Consider the following 27,469-nt stretch of genomic DNA (forward strand, 5'->3'; position numbering starts at 1 on the left):
GTGATTTCAGTTCTGTGCACTCGGGCCTAAAAATGAAGAGATATGCAAGGGACTGGTCTCATGCCACATTTCAAACAATATTGTGTAAAGAATTGTATAATTAAGCAGTTGATCACAAGCGTTGAGCATAACTGACAGTATCAGGTAAATAAAATGAATAAAATCCCTCACCTCCTTACTCTGAATTCTCATCTTTTTTCAAGTCCCAATGAAGGGTCTTGGCGTGAAATGTTGACTGTCCACTCTTTTCCATAAATGCTGCCTGGTCATCTTGAGTTCATCCAGCATTTTGTGTATGTTATTTGGATTACCAGCATCTGCAGATTTTCTCATATTTGTGACAGAGCATTGCAGTTATTGAAAATATTTTTCCATTTTGGATGCTTTTGCACTGGGGGAATCAGGTATGATAAAAACAGGTCTAGGCTCGAGTTCAGGAGGCTGTCCATAAGGTATAGTTAATGAGACACCATTAAACATGAAGGACTACAGATGAGGAATGGTTATTTTCTGGAGTTGGAAATTGTAAGTTAAATTGCCTGGAATGCTATAATCACTGCACAGCCTTAACAACTCAAGTCCATTGTAGGGTTTATTGCACAGATCATATGACTACTTAATGCCTTCAAGGTAATGAAGGGTTTCATGCTGCTTTACAGAAGAATTGCCAAATAAAACCTGATGAAATGTTTGGGTCAATTTCGGGTTGTTTTCAAGTTGATGCTCAATCAAATCAACTGTGGCACTAATCTTGTGCAACATTGGAAAGTACCAGGTTTCATTTGTAAGAATACAAGAGACCTGGTATGAGAAAAAAAATTGGAACCATTATTCTTGCCTATTCAAAAGTAACCTTTTAAATCCTTTTTCTGGCTGGCATTTAATTAGGTTTTTTTTTTGAAAAGCCGTTGATGTATAGAGCTGCTACCTTGTACTGCATGGTTCTTCTCGTGAAAGTCTTACTGCAGTACTCCTCGGAAAGGATTTCCAAACTGTAGATCCCGTGATTAAGGAACCAGTGATTTATTTTCAAGCTGAGGTGGTGCCCGATGTGGAGGAGAAATTGCAGGTGTTGGTGTTTTCCATGCACCTGTAGTTCCAGGTCGTAGATGTTATAAGTCTGGGTGGTGCTATCAGTGCAGTCAAAGAGTAACTGCAGTGTACATACAGCCTGTTAGAGTGGAGTGAGGCAGCTGGTTCTAGGAAGAAATGTATGTGCATGCAGACTTTGGAGTTTAATATTATCGGAGTTTGTCCGAAAATAATTTGTTTATTCCTACTGTCTGTTAACCAATCCTGAACTCAGGGTATTAACCCTGTAACATGAAACCTAATCCTTATTTGGTATCTTTTCAAAGGTCTTCTGTAAGTCCAAATATGCCATCGCTGATTTGCTTTTCTGCAAATTGCAACCTCAAATGCGCATTTGTCTATCTGTTTTCAAATTTGATCATTTTGATTCTTCTCATCAATTTGTTTTCTTAGTGATCCATTGCACTTTTTAGCTTCTGGCATTTTTTTTTCCTTTTGCTAGTTAAGCTCACTGTTTGGTATTTCCCTAGTTTTTGATGGTTTAGTTATTTTGGGAGAAGTTTGGCAAATGGAGTTTTAATCTCCTCGTGGAATAATGCAGTTCAGAAGCTGCAAGGACGAAAGAGAACAGACAAATGTTCCCCCACCATTCTCTCTTCTTGCTGCTGCCATTGGGGAAAGAGGTACAGGAGCCCTAGGTCCCACATCACCAGATTCAGGAACAGTTATTATCCTACAACCATCATGCTCCTGAACCAGTGTGGGGAACTTCACTCACCTCAACTTTGAACTGATTCCACAACCTATGGAAACACTTACAACTTGTGTTCTCAGTATGATGTATTAGTAATTTATTATGATTTGTTTTTTGTGTATTTGCAGTTTCTTTTCCACATTGGTATTGTCAGTATTTGTTTGTGCGCAGTTTTTCATTGATTCTTTGTTTATTGATTTTTTATTTTATTTTAGTGATAGTGTAGAGTAGGCCTATCCAGTCCCTTGAGCCTTAAGCACTACATTAACCCTAACCTAATCACGGGACAAATAACAATGACCAGTTAACCTACCTTGTACGTCTTTAGACTGTGGCAGTAAACTGGAGCACTTGGGAAAAACTCGTGCTTTTCATGGGGAGGATGTAAAGCCTCCTTGCAGATTGGAATTGAACAATGAACTCTGGAATGCCCCGAGCTGTAATTGTGTTGAGCTAGCCACTACGCTGCTGTGTATTTCTTTGTTTGACTGAATGCTTGCAAGAAAATTAATCTCAGGATGGAGAGAGTTAGATAGAGCTCTTATAGATAGCGGGGTCAAGGGATATGGGGAGAGGGCAGGAACGGGGTACTGATTGTGATCATGGCTGATCATACGCAGTGAATGGTGGTACTGGCTAGAAGGGCCAAATGGCCCACTCCTGCACCTAGTGTCTATTGACATACGTACTTTTACTTTGAAATTTGAACTTTGAACTGTTAGTGGTGTAGTGGAATGATATAACTCCACGGGTCCTTTAAAGGTAGCAGAGCAAGCAAGGCATTAAGGTGGAGTGCTTTTGTTTCTTGGCCAATCGATTTAATATAAGAAAGGGATGATATGTTAAATCACAGTTTGAACACTGCAGGCATGATGTCACTGAACTGCATTAGAGGAACTTGAAAATCAGAACAGCTGCAAATGCTGGGCACCTGAAATGAAAATCAGAAAATGCTGGAAATAGTCAGCAGGTCAGGAGGTATTTATGGACCAATTGAAGATCTTGCATCAGAATCAATTGTCTTCTGATCATGGTTTTTGACCTGGAATGTTGATGCTGTATCTTTAGCCACAGATGCTGCCTGACCTGCTGAGTGCTGTCAACATTGGTTTGTATTGTAAAAAATGTAAAGCCAGAAAACTGTAGCTCTGAGGCAAGACTGAAACATGGATTGTTTTCTTTAGAGCACGAGGGCCTGGAAAGAGTTTAAATAATAAAGATCTATTTCCTTTGGCAGAGGAGTCAAAAGTATGAGACAAATTTTAAACTCAGTGGCACTGGGAGAACAGCAAAGTCTTATTCAATTGAGATTTTGGAACATGAAATAATATACCAGAACGGGCCTTTTGGCCCACAATATTGCATGGAACTAATCAAACAAATGACACACAATCCCTTCTTTCTGCATGCGGTCCATATCACTCCATTCTCTACATAGTCCTATTAAAAGCCTATATATCTAAAAGCCTATTAATCTCCTCTTGTATCTACCTGCACCTCCACCCCGAGCAGCAAATTCCAGGCACCCACCCACCCACCCACACACTTCGACCCTGGGGAAGAAAAGATACTTGCTGTCTGCTGGAGGGTGGAGAATTTGAGGTTAACGAAACATCTCAATCAAAATGGAATTACGGAAAATTCCTTGAAGCTTTAGAATGAGAGGGGATCAAAAATTGTTCACACACAAAATTGCTATTTGTAGCTATCAAGCATCGCATTGACCAAGCAGTTTTGTGATTATCAAATTTTTCAGGTTTTAATAGATCCACAGTATGTAAATTACAATTCACTTTTTTAAAAGAAACACATTCTACTTGTCAGTTTTCAGTTCCTTCCTCATTGTGCATTCTTAGTGCAAGGGCACAGCTGCAAGTTGTATTTTGTGACAAGCTTCACACCCTTCTCTGTATCAGAGTCGACCTTAAAAAAGCAGCTTGGTGCTTAGTAAACCTTGTTTAATATTAATGCATCTTTGTGTATTAGATCAAGGGATCAACACAGGAAAGGGTGAGCAGCTTCAAGCTCCTGGGGGCCAACATCTGAGAGGATGCATTCTGGGCCCAACATGTTGATGTGGCTAAGCTCTATCAGGAGTTTGAGGAGATTTGATGTGTCTCCAAAGACTAGCAGTTTTCTGCAGATGTGCTGTGAAGAGCATTGATTGGTTGCATCACTGCTTGTTATGGAGGCTCCAGTGCAGAGGGTTGTAGACCCAGCCAACTCCATCATGGGCACCACCCTCCCCACCAACGAGGGCTTGTTAAAAAGATGATGCCTTATGAAGCCTGTACCCATCATTGCAGACCCTCACCATCCATGCCATGCCCTCATCTCATTACTACCATCAGGGAAGATGTACAGGAGTCTGAAGATGAACACTGGGTGTTTTAAGAGCATCTTCTTCCCATCTGCCGTTAGATTTCTGAACAGTCCATGAGCACCATCATGCCATTTGGCTCTTTTTGCACTAGTTATTTATATTTTCATATTTTTTATTGTAGCTTGTAGTGTTTTTCATGTATTGCACAGTGCTACTGCTGCAAGACAACAAATTTTACAATATATCAGTGATAATAAACCTGGTTTTGATTTTTTTTTAGCTGTTTGATTAAAATTAAAGTAACTTTGGTCAATTGCCTAAGTTGAAATCTTTCAGCTGCTGCATTCTTTATTTAATGTTTGAATTGAAAGGCATGGATGAGCCTTTGTCAGTCATGATTGCCTTTTTGGGGTTACTTGTGACAGTTAAGTGTCACTTTAAAACCACACTTAAATGATGGAATATAAGGCTCCACTTCATTTTCCAACGTAATCTGCATCAAATACTGTTTGTATATTGAGTGTATTTGTGAAAATTGTAAAGTCCCTTTGGATTTAATTTGCACTTTCCATTGAAAGTGCTGATGATAAGCAGGGATGAGGCACTTTGATGCCAATCACGAGGAAGAAACAACTATTTTAGTTGCTATTCATGATGAAATTCATAGACTTGCGTCAGTGCCATGTGAAAACACCAATGCAATGTTTCCCTCCCTCAACTATCCCTGCACATTGTTGTTTAAATTGAATTTAAAGCTATAAACATCAAATTTATTTTTAGATTAACAATTATTTTTGATGTATAAGCTGGTCTCGGTCCTCCAGCTGGGTCCAGGTGTTCATTTTAACCGATGTTTCAATGACAGACTCTGCCATCTTCATCAGGGATGATGCCTAGGACTATCCTGGTGAAATACTTAACTCCTGTTGTCTGTTCCTCGTAATTGGTTGAGGAGTAACCAGTCAGGTTTATGCTGTCTCACCTTGTTTAAAATTGTAGTCCACTTCTTAGAGTGAGACCTTTGCCTTTGAAATTATTATTCTTTAGCCTTATTTCAATGGTTTCCTTCACCAGGCAGTCCCAAAAACCATTGGCATGCCATAGTACCGGTAGTTATTTTTCAAAAATTTGATAGTGATAGCTATCTTGAATATATCTTGTGGTTCTCATTTCTGCATCAATTGCCTCTCGTGCCCTATAGTTGGTTAAACTGCTTTTAACATGTTTTGTTTTCAAATCATCCTCCACATCTAGTTTAAAAATACTCTCTCTCTATTGGTTTGGGGTGGGAAGGTAGTGGATATCAAATCTATAATGAACATACTGAGTGTGGAATTCTAGACTTGGGCAAATAGATGAGTTACTGGTTATGTTTGTGTAAATACTCCTGCTTTAATTATTGTTTAAGATGTATCTTTAAGGTTTTGGTCCCAATAAGATGATGTGCTTTGGTGTGCAGTTAGATTAGTGTTGTTTTTGTCCCTCAGTCAAAGATAATTTTCATCAACTCCGGTTCTGAGGAGTGGAAGGTATATTCAGAACCCAGTGTGGTCTTCTGCTGTAGCCCATCCACTTCACGTTTCAACATGTGCATTCAGAGATGCTGTTCTGCACACCACTGTTGTAAGTCCTGGTTATTTGAGTTGCCTATCGGTCAGCTTCAAACAGTCTGACCATTCTCCTTTGACCTCTGTCTTTAACAAGTCATTTCACCCACAGAGATGCTATTCACTAGATATTTTTGTTTCTTATGTCTGTAAACTCTACAGACTGTTGTGAAAATTCCAGGAAATCAGCAGTTTCTGAGATGCTCAAACTTCTCCGTCTAGTACCGTCAAAGTCATTTAAATCACATTTCTTTACCATTCTGATGTTTGGTTGAACAACTGAGCCTCTGACCATGTATGCATGCTTTTATGCATTGAATTGCTGCCACATGATTGACTAAGTACCTAGATATTTGCCTGAACAAGTAGGTGTACCAAATAAAATGGCCACTTAGTGTAGTTGTCCATGAGTTCTTCTAATGTCGGCTGGCTGTAGCTACAGATTTAACAGAATGGTCCAATTGCAAGGAAGAGCAAAATGATTGGAGACTAAGCTCTGACATAGGCAAGGTTCATATTTTGTATTATAGAAATTGAATATATATTTAGGCTTGAAGTAGTGTTCATTTGTTTAGTGTGTGTGTTTTAGCTGCCTTTTGAAAGTAGCTGGCTATCATGTTGGAGATGGTTAGATTGATTTCATTTAAAGCATTATCCAAGAAATTTCTGGTGCAATTTTTTTTTGTCCTGCAACTTATGATTACCTCCCCAACACTAAAGCTAGAGTTTTATCTACTATTAATATCATGCTTCATTCAACTGGAAAGTAGCATTTTACTCTTAACTGTGGAGCTTTAAGGTGTGCTATCAATCATTAATGGAAGAGGTGGCATAAAACAGTATTTTTATTTAATTCATAAAGCATAAGCAGGTAATCAGTGTTTTCAGTGCTATGTTGCTTTGACAATAGAAATTGTCTCCAACTTTTCTGGGAGAAACAATTTCAGGTTTAGTCTAATTTGGATTTGACAAATTTCATTATAGAATGACTTAATGCTCAAATCAACTTCTATAAATCTTGGGGCATTACTCATATATATATCTGTCTCAATATCTGTCTGTCTCTAAGCTATTATTGTTGCAATTGCAGTGCATAGGTAGTCTAAAAATTCTTGAGAAAACAGATTCTCTAGATGTTTTGTTTGAAGATCAGTTTGTGGTCTGGTGTTAAACTGTATGCCAAATGACAAGGTGCACTGATTCCTCTAGTGCAGGAGTTCCCAACCCTTTTATGTTGTGGATCAAAGTTCATTTATTAAATCACCTTGGGGCCCCGACACCCTGACCTTTTCAATCTAGCCTGCAGCCTAAATCGTCGTCCAAACTTTGGGTTCAGTCTCAATACACTCTGGGGCCTGGACCTCACCGCTTTCATTCAGCCTGTACCTGACCTTTCTGATTCAGCACAGCACCTAAATTGTCGCCCAAGCACCGGGTTCAGTTCCATCGATATGCTCTGGTGCCTGAACCAATGCCATTAAGGAAGAAGTCTGTGGACCCCAAGATGAGAATCCCTGCTCTAATGTCATGTGGATAGGATAACTCTAGTTGTTTTGATTCTGAAGTCACTTCTCAATCAGGGTATAAAAGAGAAACATGTACAGTATTTCATCTTTTAAAGAAAAGGATTAAATGCTATTGAGCATCACTTCAGTGGAGGCACCTGAAATGTGTTGGGCTGTATTGGCAAGTATGGTTTTTAATTCAATTAGCAGCTGCTTAAATTTGCCTAAATTTGTGGGAGACTAAAAGCTCGAACACTGTTTTATTGACTAGAAGTCCTAATGCCTTATTGATTTATGGTTTTGCCATCATACACTGTTTGGGGCTATCAATATGCATGGTGATAAATATGCAGCTTATGAATGCTAGAACAAGGATGCTCAAGGTTTTATGAAAGTTGACCTTTCAAATGTTACTGCAGTCAGCTTTGTAATGAAATTTGCTCAATTCAAATTTAACTGAATATGAAATTATTTTTCCTTCAGAAAAGGTGCTGGTTAGTCTGAGGGAAATTCTCATTGTAAGCCTACAGAGTTTTTAATGCTGATTGGTTGTCTTTCAAATAAAAAATGAAACTTCATACCATATCTTCCACTAAGTACAGACAGGACTCCTCCAAAATCTCCCATATAGATTGAACAGAGATGAGGAGGAATTTCTTTAGCCAGAGATTGCTGAATCTGTGGAATTTGTAGCCACAGTTGGCTGTGGAGGCTAAGACATTGAATATATTTAAGGAAGAAGTTGATAGATTCTTGATTAGTCAGGGCATGAAAGGATATGGGGACAGGAGACTGGGGCTGAAGGGGGAATGGATCAACCATGATAAAATGTTAGAACAGACTTGATGGGCCAAATGGCCTAATTCTGCTCCTATGTCTTATGGTCTTATGGATAATTAGATGTTTCCAATTGACTGCACTGTTATTGTAATTATACAAGATAGTAATTGTAATTAGACTAATAATAATTGCAAAAAGATTAATAAATGAAGCACAATAATTGGATAAAGCTGTTGCTTGGGGAGTGAGTGGGTTTCATAATGCAGGTGCAAATTAGAGCAGGATTTATAGCATAGTTTAAATGAAGAGGCTAGATCAGTTGAGGACATAGCCAAGGTTGAAGTGTAAAAGAAAACTAGATATATTGATGTAGTAGCAAGGTGCCGCCTTGTCTCAGTGTTTGATGCCTGTAAATGCTTAGTTATAGGAGAGCAGAGAAGGGTACAAATATTCAAAAGAAACTGTTCTTGTAATGGAATTTAAGTGGTAATTTGATATCGAAGGCTTCCAACTTAAAAGATTAAAAGTCATTGAAAGCATTTTTAGTATAATTAAATATTGAAAGCTTATTTCTTCAGCCAAAGCTGAATACATTGACATCTCATTACTTGCAAGCTGCTAGCAATGGTACATTTCATCCCTGACACCCCCACCCCATTCCTCCCCCCAACACTAACAGATGATTAGATTGTTTTTTTTTGCCAAGGGCTTTAGTGAAATCTGCATTGCAATAAAGTAGTGTACGAATAAAAATGATTGCCTGAATAATTGTTTCTTGTCATAAGTACATAATCTGTTTAATTTATCTCGTGTGATACAAGGAATATTTTTGCACCTGAGCAATGTTGTGCTTCAGTTGTTTTGATGTTATTAACTTGTCAAATGCAATTTAAAGTACAATAGTTATCAAGTGTGCATCCTCCACATGATGCATGGAAATAGCATTTTGTAATGGGTGCTCTTCATCTGAGGGCTTGTAATGATGGTGTCTCTTTTATTAGTTTCACTGACAGTCCCTTAGAAACCATGTTTTAAATAGTAGTAGAGTTATAATATCAAATATATTTCCTGGAAAGTGCTTATCAGTAAAATTTTTATCAAAGTTGTCCTGGAATTTTCTCAACTGAGTTGCCATGTTCATCTTTCCAGGAAGATGGGAGGAGGAAGGATACTGATAGCAGAAGCAGTGAGTTTTATGAAACATTTTTAGCTCTTATGCCTGCATAATAATAGTAAGGTCAGAGTTCATTCATATTCATTACAACGGTATACATGTATACGCCACTGAATGTGTCTCCTCGTATGATGACAGAACGTTTGCAAGTGAATTGCCTAGATTGGAGAACAACTCAATCTAACAACATAGAGTAATATTACCACAAACGTAAAGAACAAAAAATTACACCATTAGTTACAGCTAGAGTGGCGTCTGTACCTCGGAAGTGACAGAGGGCGATGAAGTTGCAAAGATTAAAAAGGTTTCTGTTAAACTTTTTCTTTGGATTTCTCTTCATTGGGTATACTGTGCTTACTTTATTATTATCAATTTATTATATTGATGCAGGAAATGGTGCTAATTTATAACCATAGTACCAAAAACCTCTGGTTTATCTGTCAGTTCTTGCCTGCTGGTGTAGCACCCTTAACAAAACTTAATGTTATGAAGGTTATTGAGCTACAGTCAGCCCTCCTTATCCGCAAATCGCGAAAACCCGGAAGTGCTCTTCCAGCACTTATTATTTGAGCATGTACAGATTTTTTTTTCTTCTTGTCATTATTCCCTAAACAATGCAGTATAACAACTATTTTATGTAGCATTTACATTGTATTAGGTATTATAAGTAATCTAGAGATGATTTAAAGTATATGGGAGGATGTTCGTGGGTTATCGTGGATCGGGATTGAAAAAAATCGGAAGCTCTTACTAAGTAAGTTGGAACAGGTACATGCGGTACTATTTAGTGTCAGTCAAACGTTTGTCTTAGTATATTTTACCTTTCTATGCATATAAAACACTTAAGAACATATGTTTCAGCGTCGGGCTCGGGAACGGAAGTTCCTGAGTTCGATCCAGTGACAGACTGCTCCCGAGTGCGCTCTGCTCCGTGCCGGGTTGATGTGGAAGATCAAAAACCCAAAACCCAATAACTAAACCACTGTGTTGCTTAGTAATAATTGTAGCTTTCATCAGGGCAGAACCTTTCTCACTTTATCCTTTAAAATTGTTCCAATCGATGACCGACATAGCCTAACACTTTTCCAATGACCGATGTCGTTTCACCTCTATCTGATCGCTTTATTACTTCCAATCGTGATTATTTTCGTGAACAGAAATACTGTGGATTCAGAGTTCTGCCGCCGGGTCCTAATGTCCACCGCGCTGAGACAGGTTAAATAAGGTCTGGGGTTGCGCTGGGTCCTAAGATCCACCACATTGAGACAGGTTGAATAAGGGACTTGAGCATCCGCGAATTTTTGGTATCCGCGTTTTGGTACCGGAACCAATCCCTCGTGGATAAGGAGGGCTGACTGTATGTTTAAAATGATGCAAAGAATATTTGCAGTAAGTAGAAAGAAATCTTGCAGAATCTAACATAAGAACCTAATAAATTATCTTACTAGGATATTGGGTGAAATCTAGGGGCAATTTTTGTTACACAAAGGATAGTAAGAATACACCCCTACATTTGATTAGGAGACTTGTACAGAAGGTGATAAGCCAGATTGATCAATATTGGGGAAATGGAGCTGATCTAATAAAATGATGGGACAGGCTCAGTACAGGTCTTTTGAGCAAGGTGACTTGCACTAAATTAAATGTTTGCATTTTGGCTGTGCCTTTGCAACGTAAGCTTTGTTACTGAAGCAATAAGAATTTACCAGTATCTTATCTTATCCTTGGATTTTTTTTTGATAATGTTCTGTGAAAGAAATGCCATAGAATAAAAGATTAAACATGAGATTCTACCAATGCTGGAAATCCAGAATAACAAACAAAATGCTGAAGCAGCTCAGCAGGTCAGGCAGCATCTGTGGAAAGGAATAAGGAGTTGATGTTTTGGGCTAAAACCTTTCATCGGTATGGAAAAGGAAGAGAGAAGAAGATGACAATAAATTGGGGGAGGTGAAGGATTACAAGCTAGAAGGTAATGGGGATGGAAGGTATGGTTTTACTTTTGGAGCCATGTGGTAGCAATTGAGCAATTTCTGCTGATCCTGCTCATACTAGTTAAGTGGTTTTGCAACTAGTAACTTATATTTAAAAAATTGCAGGAATTTAAGGTTGTGGTGCTAGTCCAGAAACAACACAAACTATTATGTCAAATGAAACCTTACCTCCTTACCTGTTTGTTATGCTCCTTTTTTTAAAAAAAGTGGAGCTCTTTGACCAACTACCTTTGCTGATATCGCCAATGATGCTTGATATTTAACTTTTTAATACTCCCGTGATATTACTTAATGAGCTATATTAAGTAATATGGGAGTATTAATGAAACATGGAAATTAGTCACAGAAGTTCTATTCCAATCTGAGCATAGAAAGCTAGTCTAATGCTTCACCGAGGGATGCTTCTTTGACAGAGGTACTGTCTTGCCACTCAGGTTTTTAAATGGATGCTACTGGTACTATTTAATGAAAAACCTTTAAAATTAATATCCCTAGTGTCCAGGCCAATATTTATCCCTCAGCTGTAATCTGTTCAGTATTGTGGGAGCTTGCTGTACATAACTTGTGTTACACAATGCTTCCCCCTCCCACACCCAGTCCTATACAGTCTGGAAGATCACAAAGCACTATATTATTGCAACTCTTCACTATTGTGCAAATTAAAGTTAATTTAAATTGCCAGACACGAAAGAGGTAGTTGCTGAAATGGCAGAATCTTGACAATTTGTATGTGAGGGAAAATGGATAATTTAGTTAATTACTTAATGTCATTCTGTACCTGAAGTTTAGGGCAGCTTTTTCAATCGAGTTGCCATGTGAAGGGTTGAGCTTGCAGTTATTTTTAAGATACCTGTCTGATTATTGCTTATGCTGATCTCATTTGTTGTTGTTTTGTATAATTAAGGAGCAAGGTGTATGGATGCGGCCTCTTCCACGCTGGTGAGGTTTGTTGTGTCAGGCTCTCATGTTATGACATTGGTGAGACCTAGCCTAAATTGGGGAACACTTTGAGCACCTCTGGTCCATCTGCCAAAAGCAAAGCTTCCTGGTGGCCAAACATTTTAATTCTAATTCTCATTCCCATTCTGACAAGTCGGTCCATGGCCGCCTCTTGTTCTAAGATGAGACCATGCTCAGGGTGGAGGAAACAACACCTTGTATTCCGTCTGGGTAGCCTTCAACTTGATGGCATGAATACCGATTTCTTCTTCCATTTTAAAAAATAAATTCCCTCCCCCTCCAAAAAAGGGCAATTCTATTCCCCACACTGGCCTTTACTACTACTACTACTTACTTGCCTGTCACTTTCCCTGGGTCTCTTTCTCCACCCCACCCTTCACTTTCTTCTATGGTCCTCTCTCTTCTGTCATATTTTCCCCTCCTCCAGCTCTTGATCTTTCCCACCCACTTAGCTTCACCTATCACCTTCTAGCTATCCTCATTTCTTCACCACCCCCCCCCAACTCGCATATTAGTCTGATGTCTTCTCCCATCCTTTCCAGTACTGAAGAAGGGTCTCAGCACAAAACATTGATTGCTTATTCAGTTCCTTAGTTGCTGCCTGACTTTGAGTTCTCCAGCATTTTGTATTGCTTTGGATTTGCAGCATCTGCAAACTTTCTGGTGTTTAAGGTGTATTATCGCAGTGTTAATCTTACTGGAGAGTTAATGCACTGCTGAGACAGATCTGGCTGCTTTGTTGCAATAACTTGCTCCTAATCTGATGATCTGGACATAATCTGAACAATGATCAAATTTAAAAATCAGACATGCCAAAGGATTTGCAACTCGTAGGATTCCCTAAAGGTTAGCTTGCAGGCTGAGTTAGGAGTAAGGAAGGAATTACAATGTTAGCATTCATTTCAAGAGTACTGGAATTTTAAAACAAGCATGTAATGCTTAGGGCCTATAAGGTATTGGTGAAACCACATTTGGAGTATTGAGCAGTTTTGGACCCTATTTAAAAGAAAGGATCTGCTGGCCTTGGAAAGGGCCCAGCAGAGGTTCATAAGAATGTTCCTGGGGATGAAAGGGTTAATGTATGAGGAGTGTTTGGCTGTGCTTGGACTCGCTGGAGTTTAGAAGAATGGGGGGTGTCTCGATGAAACCTATTGAATATTGAAAGCTATAGATACAGTTAATGTGAAGAGGGTGTTTCCTCTGTTGGGGGAGTTTTGGACTAGAGGGTCCTTTTAGAACAGAGTTGAGGAGTTTTCTTTAGCCAGAGGGTGGTGGATCTCTGAAATTAATTGCCACAAGATGATTGTGGGGGCCCAAGTCGTTGGGTATATTTGAGGTGGAGGTTGATGGGTTCATGATTAGGTGTCAAAGGTTACAGAAAAAGGCAGTTGAATAATATTGAAAGGGATAATAAATCAGTCATGGCAGAGCAGACTCAGTGGGCTGAGTGACCTTGTTCTATTCCATGCCTTGTGGTTTTGGTTTTTGGATATTTTGGACCTGTGCAGCTACAACAGGTGTAATGTTATGTTGTGACTATGCATGTTTCCTTCCAGAGTTTTGATAAAGCTAAACATTCTAAATCATCCAACTGGAATGACAACAATTGCTTGTGACTTAAAAGTTTGAGTCAAGTATGTTCGGTTTTCATGCCCCACCCATGTTATTTAATTAACTCCATCTTAAAGTTTGGGATTAAGAATTGTTTTTTAAATGTTCATGCTGCTTTAACTTCCATTTGGAATTTTTTCAAGATGCAGAAAATTGCGAGCCAAAATTACTACATTTGAGTTCATAATGTGTGAAACATTTATTGGTATATTGAGCTGCAGATAGAATATGCTAATAATTTCAGTTGCATATTGCTCATTGGCTGAACTGTTATCAGTTGTGGGGGAGACTGCCTTGCTATTGGTGTAAGAATTTGACTGGAAAGCTGGGTGCTGGGTGGCTGCATCAGAATCTGTCTCAGATCTCTGAAAAATCTGCATTGCATTTTGCTCATGGTGCTTATGCTGCAGAAACTATCAGACTGACCAGCATACCTCGAGCATTCACCAGTGGGAAAAGTGCATTCGCGATTCTGGAACCCTGTGGATTTGCTGAAGTGACATCAACAGGGATTTTGCTATTTGGTCCATTCTTGATGTTCCTTTGTGGCAGCTGAAACACGGTGACTCATCTGTGCTCTGACCAGCTAGAAGAATTTGCAGGCGAGTCTTGGCTCGGAGCATCTCAGTCAGGTGTGCTTTCTTAGCCCCTACTTTGCACTGCATTTTTTTTTACTTGATTGAATGAGGAATACTATTTATTCTGCTTACATTTAAGTGCTGAGAATGTATTGAAATGATCAAGAAAGATGTTTCTCATAAATGATTCAGTGATGATAATGATGTTGAAAGTGGACCTGTTTAGTGGTTTTAGCCATTTACTACGCTGCACAGTGCTTAATGTTATTGCCCCATGGCTGTCCGGATAATCACCGTTCTATTGTTTGAAAGGAGGACGACAAAATGTGTGTTAATTGGGAGAGGCAAGGTTGCACCCCTTTCTTTATTAACCTTTCACAGCCAAACTGCAGAAATGAGCCTCGGAGAAACGCTTGTGTGCAAGATTGCAGAAAGTAGAAGCTTTTTGTTGGAGTACAAAGCAGTAATCCCTCCAGTGTTTAAATGCTGTGACTGCAGAATGCTGCTTATCTCTCTGAAGGAGTCGGTGCATGCCCTCAGCGCTGCATCAGTCTGCAGAATAGGCCAGTCCCAGCGTTTGTACGGTAATAATACAGTTGTGCACTCAAGAAGGCTCTGTGGTCACCTATCATTTTTTGTACTGACATTTCATTGTGGCACTGTTAATTGGCCTGCTCTGTTTGGAAAGCCACTGCTGTTAAAGTGAGAAATTTATTACCTGAAGGTTAATATTGCAAATAACAAAGCCTAAATTAACAGCTTTGTGTTAATGCTCTTTGTGCATGGTATTCTTACCAGTTATATCTGTGCTGCAGGCATGGTTTCTAATTCTGCCTAACGCTAGATTCAAATAAATGGGCTTGTGATATAGTTTTTTTATGAGACAAGGGGCTTTAAATGTGGATGAAAAGTTTGCACTATTTTTCTGTTGTTGATTCAGAATACAGGTATGAAATCTTGCCTTTCTTTGAAAGTCTAACATTACAAACTGCTTATTCTACCCTGCTAACCCTACTCTTCAAAATGTAGCTGTTATACTCTCCAGCTCCTTTCAGTTGTAAGCTTGAGTTGTGTGTTTCTCTAACCTCCACCCACCCCCTGGTGTGGGATCAGTTCTAATTTTTGCAGAGCATTCCCCAGTGGTGAATTTGAGGTTTGGGACTTTGAACAATATACGGCAATTGAACATCCCTCCCAGTTTATATTGCGGTGCTTGGCTGTTCAAGAGATTTACTCGTATGTACTTTAAGAGCACTGAGTTACCAGTTGGGCTTGCTACTATGAATATTTCTAAATGCGGATTGATTATTGAAGACTAAATGTGCATTCTGGCACTTGTACATTGACAGGAGGTGCTAGTGTGTAATTCTGCTAAACAAAATGGCAGGAAGAATAGTTATACTGAAGGTACCTTCAATCGCAGTCAGCAATTAGCATGCTGCAACGAATACAAGACAAAGATAATTTAGTGGGTATGAGTTGCTTTTGGGAACCATGATTTGTTAGTGTCACTATAGTAGAGAATGTTTGGTCCACTAAATATCTGCCAATTTATACAGAGCAATCCAGTCAAGTCTCCTTTTCTCATTCTACCCCCTTAGTCCTGTATTATTTCCTTCCAGTCTATCCAATTTCCTTTTGAAGTCCTTCCCTCTGCTTCTACCCTAGATGTCAGTGGGTTCCATGGACTAGTTTCATTCAGAAGAAATATTCTCATTCCCTCTGCTTGTTCAGTACCTTAATTCATGTTCATGCTTATTCTTGTACAATCAGCTGGGAAGGATGGCCACCTTTGTTTACCTTAACCTGTCAGAATTTTGCACATATATCAGATCTCCTTTTTAACTTCCATTGCTCGAAAGGTAACAATTCCTACCTCCTTTGTCTAATTTATGAATCTAAAGTCTAATGAAAATATTTAGATAAATTTTTGCATTCTCTCAAGTACCATCTTGTGCTTTGTAAAGTTTGGTGTCCTGTATTGGATTCAGTATAGTGGCTGTAACCTAAAAAACTATGAAGTTTGAGCATTATTTCCTACCCTTTGTACTTGATGCTTTTTACTGTAGCTTAAGATCCCTTATAATTAGATAACTACTATCAAGTCAAGTCATTTTTTATTGTCATTTTGACCATAACTGCTGGTACAGTACATAATAAAAATGAGACAATATTTTTCAGGACCATGGTATTACATGACACAGTACAAAAACTAGACTGAACTATGTAAGAAACAATACAGAGGAAAAAAAAACGACACTAGCCTACGGACCTACCCAGGACTGCATAAAGTGCACGAAATCAGTGCAGGCATTACAATAAATAATAAACAGGACAGTAGGGCAAGGTGTCAGTCCAGGCTCTGGGTATTGAGGAGTCTGATAGCTTGGGGGAAGAAACTGTTACGTAGTCAGGTTGTGAGAGCCCGAATGCTTCGGTGCCTTTTCCTTGACGGCAGGAGGGAGAAGAGTTTTGAGGGGTGTGTGGGGTCCTTCATAATGTTGTTTGCTTTGCGGATGCAACGTGTAGTGTAAATGTCTGTAATGGCGGGAAGAGAGATCCCGATGATCTCAGCTGACCTCACGATCCACTGCAGGGTCTTGCGATCCGAGGTGGTGCAATTTCCGAACCAGGCAGTGATGCAGCTGCTCAGGATGCTCTCAATACAACCCCTGTAGAATGTGATGAGGATGGGGGGGTGGGAGATGGACTTTCCTCAGCCTTTGCAGAAAGTAGAGATGCTGCTGGGCTTTCTTTGCTATGGAGCTGGTGTTGAGGGACCAGGTGATGTATGTACACAAACTCCAGGTTATCTGTCCCTCTGCACTCTTTAAGGCTACCAGTATGCTTATATTTCCTCCTGATATCCACAGATAACTGTTTGGACGATAATGCTGGAGTGATAGGAAAGGGTGATAACCCTATGGGATGATAAGCACATTGAAATGAGATGTTAGTTTTCTTAACATGGGATCAGAAAGCTTTGGGTGAATGTGACTTGAATCCCAGCTAGGAAATAGGCATAGAGTTTTGTAGATTAAGAAGTTTGCTGATATGAATTGCATGTGCACATGTCTGAAACTCGGTTTGAGGTCAGTAGATTGTCAATATCTCAGATTTGTATTCCTTTATTTATCTAAAGTCTACATCGCAACATACAGTGAAATACGTCATTTGCATCAACAACCACGGATATGCTGGGGGCAGATAGCAAGTGTCACCATACATTGCAGCACTAACATAGTGTGCCCATCATCTTCACAGAACAGAAGCAATAAAACATCAACAGTAAACAAGCCCCATGTCTCCTTCCCAACCACCAGCATGCGCACACACACCTCCCTACACCCTCCCCCCCCCCCCCCCCCCAAATCCCAGTCTCCAGTGGACTCTCAGATTCAGAGACATTGAGCCTTTGACTTCAACAATGGACACACAGACCCTGGGCTCAAATCGTCAAAGAAAAGGGGGCTGGGTTTCATATGTTATTTGTGCCCATTCTAATACAATATATTTTTCCTGAATTGAGTGCATTTGAAGCAATTACTTACCAAGTGAAAAGATTAGCCAAACCTGTTGTCCATAGAGTAATTTAAGAAAAATTTGGTCGGATACTCGGATGAAAGGGGGTGTGGAGGGTTTTGGTCTAGATGTGGATCAATGTGCTATACAGAATAATAGTTTGGCATAGATTAGATAAGCCGAAGGGCCTGTTTTTTTGCTGTAGTGTTCTATGTGTTCTATGACACTATTGACAAAGTGTGCGTAATCTCTAAACTTTTAAGACCAGTAGACTAAAGCTTTCCTCTTGGAATTGGGTAACTTTTTTTAACGGAAAGCACTTTTACTCTAACAAGCCATACAAAAGAAAGAAATCAGGCCTAAAAATCCCTCAAAGGTTGCACTTCAATAAATCAATTTATCCCAGGGGAAAAAAGAACTCGAGTGTGAATTTACTCCCCAGCTAGCTTCCCTCAGCATCCATTTAGTAACCTAGTAATCTACAGGAACACAAGGAATTGCAAAATTGTAAGATTCTCCTAACAAGGTGAAATTCAGGTATTTCTCCTCCCTTATTCATAAATACATTTGCAGCATATTTTTTTGACCAAGAACGCTTAGTTCTTGACCATATCAGAGTGTACAAACTGGATTTGGCTTGTTTTTATTGTGCACGCACACATGCCACCTTTCAGTTTCGATTTATGGTTGATTACATTATGTGTCTGACGTCCTTCAACTTAAATATAATTTACTGTAAGGCTTGTCTTTTCGTATCTAGTAACCTCAAAGTGATGCTCTGAGCATCCTGGTGACTAGTTACCCACAGCCATTTTTTGCCAACGTTTTCCATAAACTAAAGTGAAGAAGCATGTTAATTAATGCAGTCATTTAGTGGTCTCTTTTAAACTTAATGTTTAGCTAGTGCCCTCTGAGCAATTTAAGGGCTGTTAACATCTGGAAACCCCTTCAATGTGCAGCTGAATAAAACCTATCAATTTTTTCAATAAAGACAAGCTTATTCCTTTTCTCAAGCGCACTGGTTTTTGTAACTCCCAGCACCATCGTGGGTACTAAACTCCATAGTATCCAAGGCACCACCTAGGAATGGAGCCTCAGAAAGGTGACGTCCATCATTAGGGACTACCACCATCCAAGACTTGCTCTCCTCTCATTGTTGAAATTGTGAAGGAGGTACAGAAACCTGAAGGCACACACTCAATGATTCAGAAATGGCTTCTTCCCCTCTGCCATTCGATTTCCTAATGGACATTGAACCATTACCTCACTACTTTTTTATTTCTATTTTTGTGTGCCTTATTTAATTTATCTATTATACATACAATTGCAAGAAAAAGTTTGTGAACCCTTGGCAATTACCTGGTTTTCTACCTTAATTACTCATAAAATTTGGTCTGATCTTCATCAAAGTCACAAAAATAGACAAATACAATCTGCCTCAACTAATAACACACAAACAATTGTACTTTTCATGTCTTTATTGAACACATTCTTTAATCAATTGTAGACCATGCTGGAAATGTATGTGAACCCCTGCAGTTAATAACTGGTAGAACCTCCTTTAGCAGCAATAATCTCCACCAAACGTTTCCTGTAGCTGCTGATCAGACTTGACAATGGTGAGGAGGTATTTTCAACCATTCCTCCATACAAAACTGTTTCAATTCATCATTATTTCTGGGATATCTTGCATGAACAGCCTTCTTCAGGTCATGTCACAGCATCTCAGTTGGTTAAGGTCTGGACTTTGACTTGGCCATTCCAAAACACTAATTATGTTTTAAACCGTTATGTTGTTGAAATGCTGTTGTGTTTCAGATCATTGTCTTGTTGCATCATCCAACTTGTATTAAGCTTCAGGTGACAAACTGCTCCCCTGACATTCTCCTGTAAAATGTCTTGATACAATTTTGAACTCATTGTTCCCTCAACAATTGCAAACTGCCCAGGCCCCAAGGCAGCAAAGCAGCCCCAAGCCATGATGCTCCTTCCACCATGCTTCACAGTTGGGGTGAGGTGTTCGTGTGCAGTGCACTTTTTCTTCCAAACATCGTGGTGTGAATTTCTGCCGGTAAATTCAACTTCTATCTCAAATGTCTACAGAGCATTGTCTGGACTGTCCACAGAACATTGTCCCAGAAGTATTGTGGAACATCCAGATGGTCTTTTGCAAACTTGAGACATGCAGCAATGTTTCATTTTGGAGAGCAGTGGTTTCCTCCATTGTGTTCTTCCCTGAATACCATTCTTGTTAAGTGTTTTATGGTGTACACATGAACAGAGACAATAGCAAGTTCTAGAGATTTCTTTGTGCAGGTTTTTTGCTGTTACCCTTGGATTTTTTTTTATTTCCTTCAGCATTGCACGTTATGCTCTTGGTGTGGTATTTCCAGGATGACTAGTCCTTGGGAGAGAAGCAACAGTACTGTTTTTCCTCCGATTTCTCTTACTGTGGACTGATGAGCACTCAGGTCTTTAGAAATGTTTTTGGAGCCTTTCCCAGCTTCATGCATCTCTACAATTCTTCTAAGGTCCTCTGAAAGTTGTTTTGATCAAGGTGTGGTGTACATACAGTTCCCGAGAAGAGCCAGCTCTGTCAGTAACCTGACTCTCTGTGTATTTTTGTAGGGCAGGGCATCTCTACAACCCACATCTCTCATCTCTGATTGGAACACTGATTCCAAATAGCTTTTGTAAAAGGCATTACCCCAGAGGTTCACATACTTTTTTAAACCTAGACTGCGATTGTTTAAATGGTGTACTCAGTATTGACAAGAAGTACAATTGTTTTTGTGTTTTTAGTTGAGGCAGATTGTGTTTGTCTATTATTGTGACTTAGATGAAGATCAGACCACATTTTATGAGTAAGTAATGCAGAAAACCAGGTAATTGCCAAGGGTTCACAAACTTTTACTTGCAACTGTATATATTCCTTTATTCAGTTTTTTCCTATATTATCATGTATTGTACTGCTGCCACAAAGTTAACAAATTTCACAACATATGCTTTCGTAATGGATTTGATTACATTCATAACTCTGCAAATTTCTTGCCGTCTCAGGGATAGCAGTTGCCACACCAAGCTGTGATACATCCAGATGGGATGCTTTCTTTGGTAAAAGTTGGTGATGTCATGGAGGACATACCAAATTTCCTTAGCCTTCTGAGGAACTTGAGGCACCAGTCATGAAAAATTCTTTTTAAAATGTAGGGTAAAATTTGTGTTAATTCAGTTTTCTTAAACTTGGGAACTTCTGTGCTTGAAGTCAAAGAATTTGCTTCCTAGTTTGCTTCATTAATGAAACCTACGGAATATAGAAAGGCTAGATGGAGTGGACATGGAAATAGTGTTTCCAATATTGGATGAGTCTAGAACCAGGGGACACAGCCTCAGAATAGAAGAATGCCGTTCAGAACAGTGATGAGGAATTTCTTTAGCCAGCGGGTGGAGAATCTGGAATTAGAAGACTGCTGTGGGGGCCAAGTCATTAGGAATATTTAAAGTGGAGTTGGATAGTTACTTAATTAGAAACTCTGTCTACAGTCATGTGGAGAAAGCAGGAGAAATAGGGTTGAGAGTGAATATCAACCAAGATTGTATAACAGAGCAGACTCAATGGGCTGAATAGCCCAATTCTGCTCGTATGATTTTTGGTTATCCTGGTTTGGAGGGGGAAAGTTTTTCTTGATATGTGTACAATTCCAATTCCAACAATGAATAAAGATTTATATTTAATGTGGTATCAAGAATGCAGCTGGCATTGTTAATAATATGCATTAAGTACTTGATTACCATGATTCATTTTGTGTGCAGGGCTGGACACTAAAAATAGCTGGGGATCGTAATTATGGAAGAATCCATGTTGGTAAAGTGAATTACTTGTGTCAGTAAACTCTAGTAAGTGAAAATTTAGTTCCAAAGGGGTGTTAAACAATATAACTTTAACTCAAATGGGCAAATAGTGTGGGCTGTAAACGTCTGAATTTCCTTTGCTCCCTTTTTGTGATGACATTATAAAGTGGTACATAATGAAATAAATGTTAGCTCGGTTGCTGGCCAACAAGTTGCTGCAGTGCAGTACTCGAGTCATAATAATAATCTTGAGATCTGCAGTTGCTTAAACACAAAACTTCATAGGTTTAAATGTACTCTCAGCTTTTTAATCTTGTGCAACATACAAGATCTTGGCAAGTCAGGCAGCATCTTTGGAGGGGAATGAATCGGCACCATTTTGGGCTGAGAACCTTCTGGATTTGTAAGGAAAGAAACCAGAATAAGAAGGTGGAGAGAGAGGCGGCGGGCAGGAGTAGAAGCTGGAAGGTGATGGGTGAGACCAAGTAAGGTGGAAGGTCATGTTGGAGGAAGGGTGGGGTGATGCAGTTAGAAGCTGGGATATCATAGGTGGAAGAATTAAATGGAGAGGACAGTGGATCATAGAAGAAAGGAAAGGAGGAGGGGAGCCAGTGGGAAGTGATGGGCAGTTGACAAGAGAATGAGAGGATAACCAGATGGGGAATGGAAAAAGATAAGGGAGGAGAAATTACTGGAAGCTAATTACTCCTTCCCTTTCTTCCATGGTCTATCACTTTCCTTTGGTTCCCCTCTTCCTTTGCTTCTCATTCACTGTCCTCTCCTATCAGGTTCCTGCTTCAGCCACCTCTTCCGCCTCCCAGCTTCCTACTCAATCCCCACCACCCCCTTCCTCTCACCTGATCCTGCCCATCACCTGCCAACTTGACTATTCACCTTCCTTATTCTGTTTTCTGTTCCCATCCTTTCCAGTCCTGATGAAGGGTCTCAACCCAAAATGTCAACTGTTCATTTCCTAGAAATAGATACTGCTTGGCCTGCTGAGTTCCTTTAGCATTTTGTGCATTTTGCTCAAGATTTCCAGCATCTGTAGAATCTCCTGTATTTTTTAATATAGGCAAGCTTTTCTCAAATGTTTCTTTTAACAGTGCTATGTCTACAATTTTCCTTGAGTGAAATCCCAGTTAGCAAGAATGAAGGTATGATATTCAACCGGAAGACTTTGCCATTGAAGACCATAGTAATAGAACGTTCTCAATTTCCTCAGCTTTCAATTCCCTGGCCCTAACTACCTCACTGTCATCATAGATGTCCGATCCCTGTACAGTTCTATTTTCCCATCATGAAGGCTTTAAAGCTCTCCATTTCTTTCTCAGCAAAAGACCCAACTATTTCCCCCCCCCCTCCCCCCGCCAGCACTACATCTGTCTGGCAGAACTGGTTCCCACTCTCAACAATTTCTTCTTAAGCTCCTCACACTTTCTCTAAACTCAAGGAGTAACCACAAGCACCTGCATGGGCCCCAGCTATGCCTGCCTTTATGCTGATATGTAGAATAGTCCATGATCCAAGTCTTTGCTGATAATGCTCCCCAACTCTTTCCTGTGCTACATTGATAGCTGCATTGGTGCTGTTTCATACACCCATGCTGAACTCGTCAATTTTATCAACTTTCCTCCGACTTCCCTTAAACTCACTTGGTCTATTTCTGATGCCTCTCTCCCCTTTCTCTGTCACTCTGTCTCTCTATCTGGAGGCAACCTTTCTACCAATGTCTTTTATAAACCGCACACGCAAAATGCTGGTGGAACGCAACAGGCCAGGCAGCATCTATAGGAAGAAGTACATTCGACGAAGGGTCTCGGCCTGAAAAATCAACTGTTTATTAATTTCCCGGGGTGCTGCCTGACCACCTGAGTTCCTGCAGCATTTTTTTTGTGTGTGTGTGTTGCTCTGTATTTCCAGCTTCTGCAGAACATATTGTATAGTAGAATATTTATGGGTGTATACATTAGATACAACAGTTGTTACCAAGGTTTAGGAGAAAAGATGGAGTGAACTAAAGCCTATTCCAAGACTGCTTTAAAGGAGGGAGGTATGTTTACGGCCAAACTTAATGATTTTTGGTGGTACGGGATGGCTGGGTGAAGTTGTTGGGAATGTGAGCAAGTGACAAATGGGGAGAAAGTGCAGTCTTGTAAAGCAGCATAAGCTTTAGGGGGGGAAAAGTGGGTGGGGAGTGTTACAGGAGAATTGGGTAAATGTAATAAAGAAATATAAACATCGATTTAAAATTTTGTGTGTGTTTATCTGTACAGAATATCTGGTCCAGGTTAATGTGCTTACTAACACAAGATGCATTGTTGTGTTGCATGCTGCACTGTTACCTTGTGTTCAACAGAATTAATGCCTATTGATTTTTATTAAAATCTTATTTTGTATGAGCAACAAAAAAGTGAATCAGTAGTCCTGATGAAGGGCCTTGGCCCAAAACATTGACTGTATATTCCATTTCCATAGATGCTGCCTGACCTGAGTTCCTCCATCATTTTGTGTGTTATGCTGAAGCAGTAGTTTATGTATTTACCCCATTATGCACATAACTAAAAAAAATTTAATGCCCTCACTTCATTGTTCAATTAAATTCCCAAATTACATCATTCAACTAGCTGCAGGTTTTCAAAATTGCAGTAAAATTGTTTCAAATTCCATTTGCTCATTTTTATGATGTGATTTGATATGAGTGAGAATTGTTCTCTGCATGAAATTGTGATGCTCTGGGTTTGTCAGAGTGAAAATGCAAAAAGGAGATTGGGAAAATGAATGCATTTACATTCATCTTCTGCCTGGGTATTTCTGGAGTTGGGCATTTTGATTTGGGTCCTTTTTTTATGAAGCCTGTTCTCTAACTTGCTCACTGTCTGCAAAACTCTGGAAATTTAAAACAGTATGAAAAGAAACATTCCCCCCCCCCTCCCCCAAACTATTCCTGTGGAGCTGGCGATAGATAATTTATTGTGAAATGTTCTGAACTAAATGTCCTCTCTCTCTCTCCCTCTCTCTCTCTCTCTCTCTCCCTCTCCCTCTCCCTCTCCCTCTCCCTCTCCCTCTCCCTCTCCCTCTCCCTCTCCCTCTCCCTCTCCCTCTCCCTCTCCCTCTCCCTCTCCCTCTCCCTCTCCCTCTCCCTCTCCCTCTCCCTCTCCCTCTCCCTCTCCCTCTCCCTCTCCCTCTCCCTCTCCCTCTCCCTCTCCCTCTCCCTCTCCCTCTCCCTCTCCCTCTCCCTCTCCCTCTCCCTCTCCCTCTCCCTCTCCCTCTCCCTCCCCCCCTCCCCCCCTCCCTCCCTCTCTCCCTCTCTCCCTCTCCCTCAACGCTTCCTATCAACTCTTCAGCTTTTGAAGCTTGGAGCATTCCTGGTTTAACAGTACTAAACAGAAGTACTATATACACCAGATGGTGCCGCTTCAGTGTTTTAACACGCCTAGATTAATGAGCTTTAAATACTTAATCTGTACCAAGAATTTCTTTTAACACTTTTTCTATAAACAAATATTACTATCATTTTCTAGGCTAAAATAGTCTGAGCATGTGGAAATATAATATCAAAGTAGGAATAGACTTTTGACTCTTGGAGCCTGTTGTGCCAATCAATACTATTGAACCAATCCTCTATCTTCATATCATATTCCTGTACTCTCCCTTTAACCCATGATGCTTTTTGTCTAGATATTTACCTAAATTATTTAATGATTTGGCTCCTAAAACTCTGTGCTGACAAATCCCATAGGCTCACCATCATGTAGATGAAGAAATTTCTCTGCCTCATCCTTAAATATCTCACCCTGTTATTTGAAACTAACCATATTCCAGACAACACAGCTAGAGAGCATTATCCTCCCAGTATCCAGCCAGTCTGGCCCTGCCAGATTTTTGTACACTTCAGTTATATTCCCTCGTTCGTGAATGTTCTAGTGGACACAAACCTGGTTGAATAATCTCTCCTCATAGCATCTCTGGAATCTGGTAAATTTCTTGTCCTGTAGAGCAATCGTCTTGGGCAAAGGACCCTACAGCACACAGTAACACACACAATGTGTGTAAATAAGCTGGCCTGAAGGTCGAGTATTCATCTCATCTCTAGTTGCAACTAGAACAAGTGTGGAATTATAAGTTTAATTCTCATATACTTAATTTAAATGTTTTTTAAAAATTGTTTTCAATTCCCAGGCACCTATAAAAGCTGGTTGTTAAGGCTCAGCCCTGGAACTTTCTAAATGTAGTCAGTTGCCTTTTCTGCATGAAATGGTTACCGTTTCATTATTAATGATTGCTAAAGGTTCCTGAAACTACCTGTTGACTACTGTTAGTAATGAGAGTTTCTCTGCACGGTCAAAGAGATTGGAACTGTGTGGTGTTTTCTCTTGCTGAATACTAATGGATGGCTTTGGAATTTGGAGCTATTGCTGAGTTTCCCTTTTCCATTTTCCAAACAGGTATGGCATATTTAAGCATGGTGTCATGGGTGAGGCTGTTATGAATTTTACGTTATGGAGAGAGAATAAATTGGGACAAGTCAGATATATAAACTCCTGGATTTCAATTGTTCCTCCCCACTCCCCCCTTAGTCTGGGGAATGAAATACAGAGCAGCAAAAGCAAGTGTTGGTACTGGAGTTAAATTGTAAGTCTAACTGGAAGTATGTGTGAAGCTAGGTTTCCAAAGCCATTGAGTTAAATTTAATGTAATAAACCAGAGCTTGAAAGCCAGCTGCCAACCCAAGTAAGTAGTATTCACTGTTCTAGGTTCATTGTCAATATGTTAAGATCAGCCCGGCTTCTAGATGTTGAAGAAACTCAGCAAGTCAGGCAGCATCCATAGGGGAGAATGAAAGGTTGACATTTTGGGCTGTGCACCTTACTCAGGACTCCTAATAGACCCCCTAAAGGATGCTGCCTCACTTGATGAGTTCTTCAAGCACTTCACTCAGGATTTCCAGCAGATGTCAACTTAGCTGTCAAAAATGTTTCTGAATTTCAAAAACTTAATTAAAACACTCGTAAGTAATTAAAATATTTTAATGAAGCTGGTAATCCAATAAATGTCATTTGGCTCTTGCATTCCAGTAGATCTATGTGTTACAGGATGTTCTCACAATGAGTTGAATAGACTTGTTGTTCCTGTGCTCCATCACAAATTGGAATTGAACCCCATGAAGAGGATTGGGAAATTCAGTGAAGTTTGATCAGCAATTTAGGGATATGAACAGGAATCTCAGACTTGATATCACTTGTACAAAGTAATACTGGCAATTAACGCCAACACTTTCAACACCCTTTGTCTTCCAACTGTCTCTTAACCTTGTGGAAATAATCTGCTTATGCCATTATTGCCAACGTTCCCAGTGAAAGAATCTGAAAAATATATTCAGAAATAAAGTATGTTTATATTTGCTAGCAACATGTTACTAAAAAAGCAAATTATCAGACCATCAGTTTAAAATCACATGAATGAAACAAAAGTCAGTTGGAGCTTTGTGACATTTGGTAGAAAGGTAATTTCCCCAAATACTAACAGATTTAGAGCACTGAACTTTTGTATAGTTTCTCAAAGGCAATTTGAATGCTGCTAATGCTTATTCCATGGTTTATTGGAGGGTTTGTCACAACTCAGATCTCAGTACTCCATTTGGAAATTATGTACAAGTGGTGGGAGTGGGATAAAAGAACTGCAGATTTGAATCCATGCCTTTTTGTGGACATTAATAATTGGGAATGTTGTGGGAGTCATGGTAAAGCAAGAATAACCTAGGGCAGTGTAGTCGA

General features: G+C 39.7%; 1 protein-coding gene across 6 annotated transcripts in view; it reads left to right on the forward strand.

Moving 5' to 3' along the window:
* The window catches only part of csk (C-terminal Src kinase), a 123,448-nt gene that overhangs the window by 59,700 nt on the left and 36,279 nt on the right, over positions 1 to 27,469 (forward strand). Inside the window, exon 1 of one of the 6 annotated variants that reach the window (XM_073025477.1) lies at positions 14,105 to 14,372. The exons of the other annotated variants lie outside the window; for them this stretch is intronic. The gene's annotated coding sequence lies outside the window, so the exon portion shown is untranslated. Of the gene's footprint in view, positions 1 to 14,104; positions 14,373 to 27,469 lie in introns of those variants that run through there. 6 annotated transcript variants of the gene reach the window in all.

Source organism: Hemitrygon akajei, chromosome 21 (assembly GCF_048418815.1).
Source record: "Hemitrygon akajei chromosome 21, sHemAka1.3, whole genome shotgun sequence".
NCBI lineage: Eukaryota > Metazoa > Chordata > Chondrichthyes > Myliobatiformes > Dasyatidae > Hemitrygon > Hemitrygon akajei.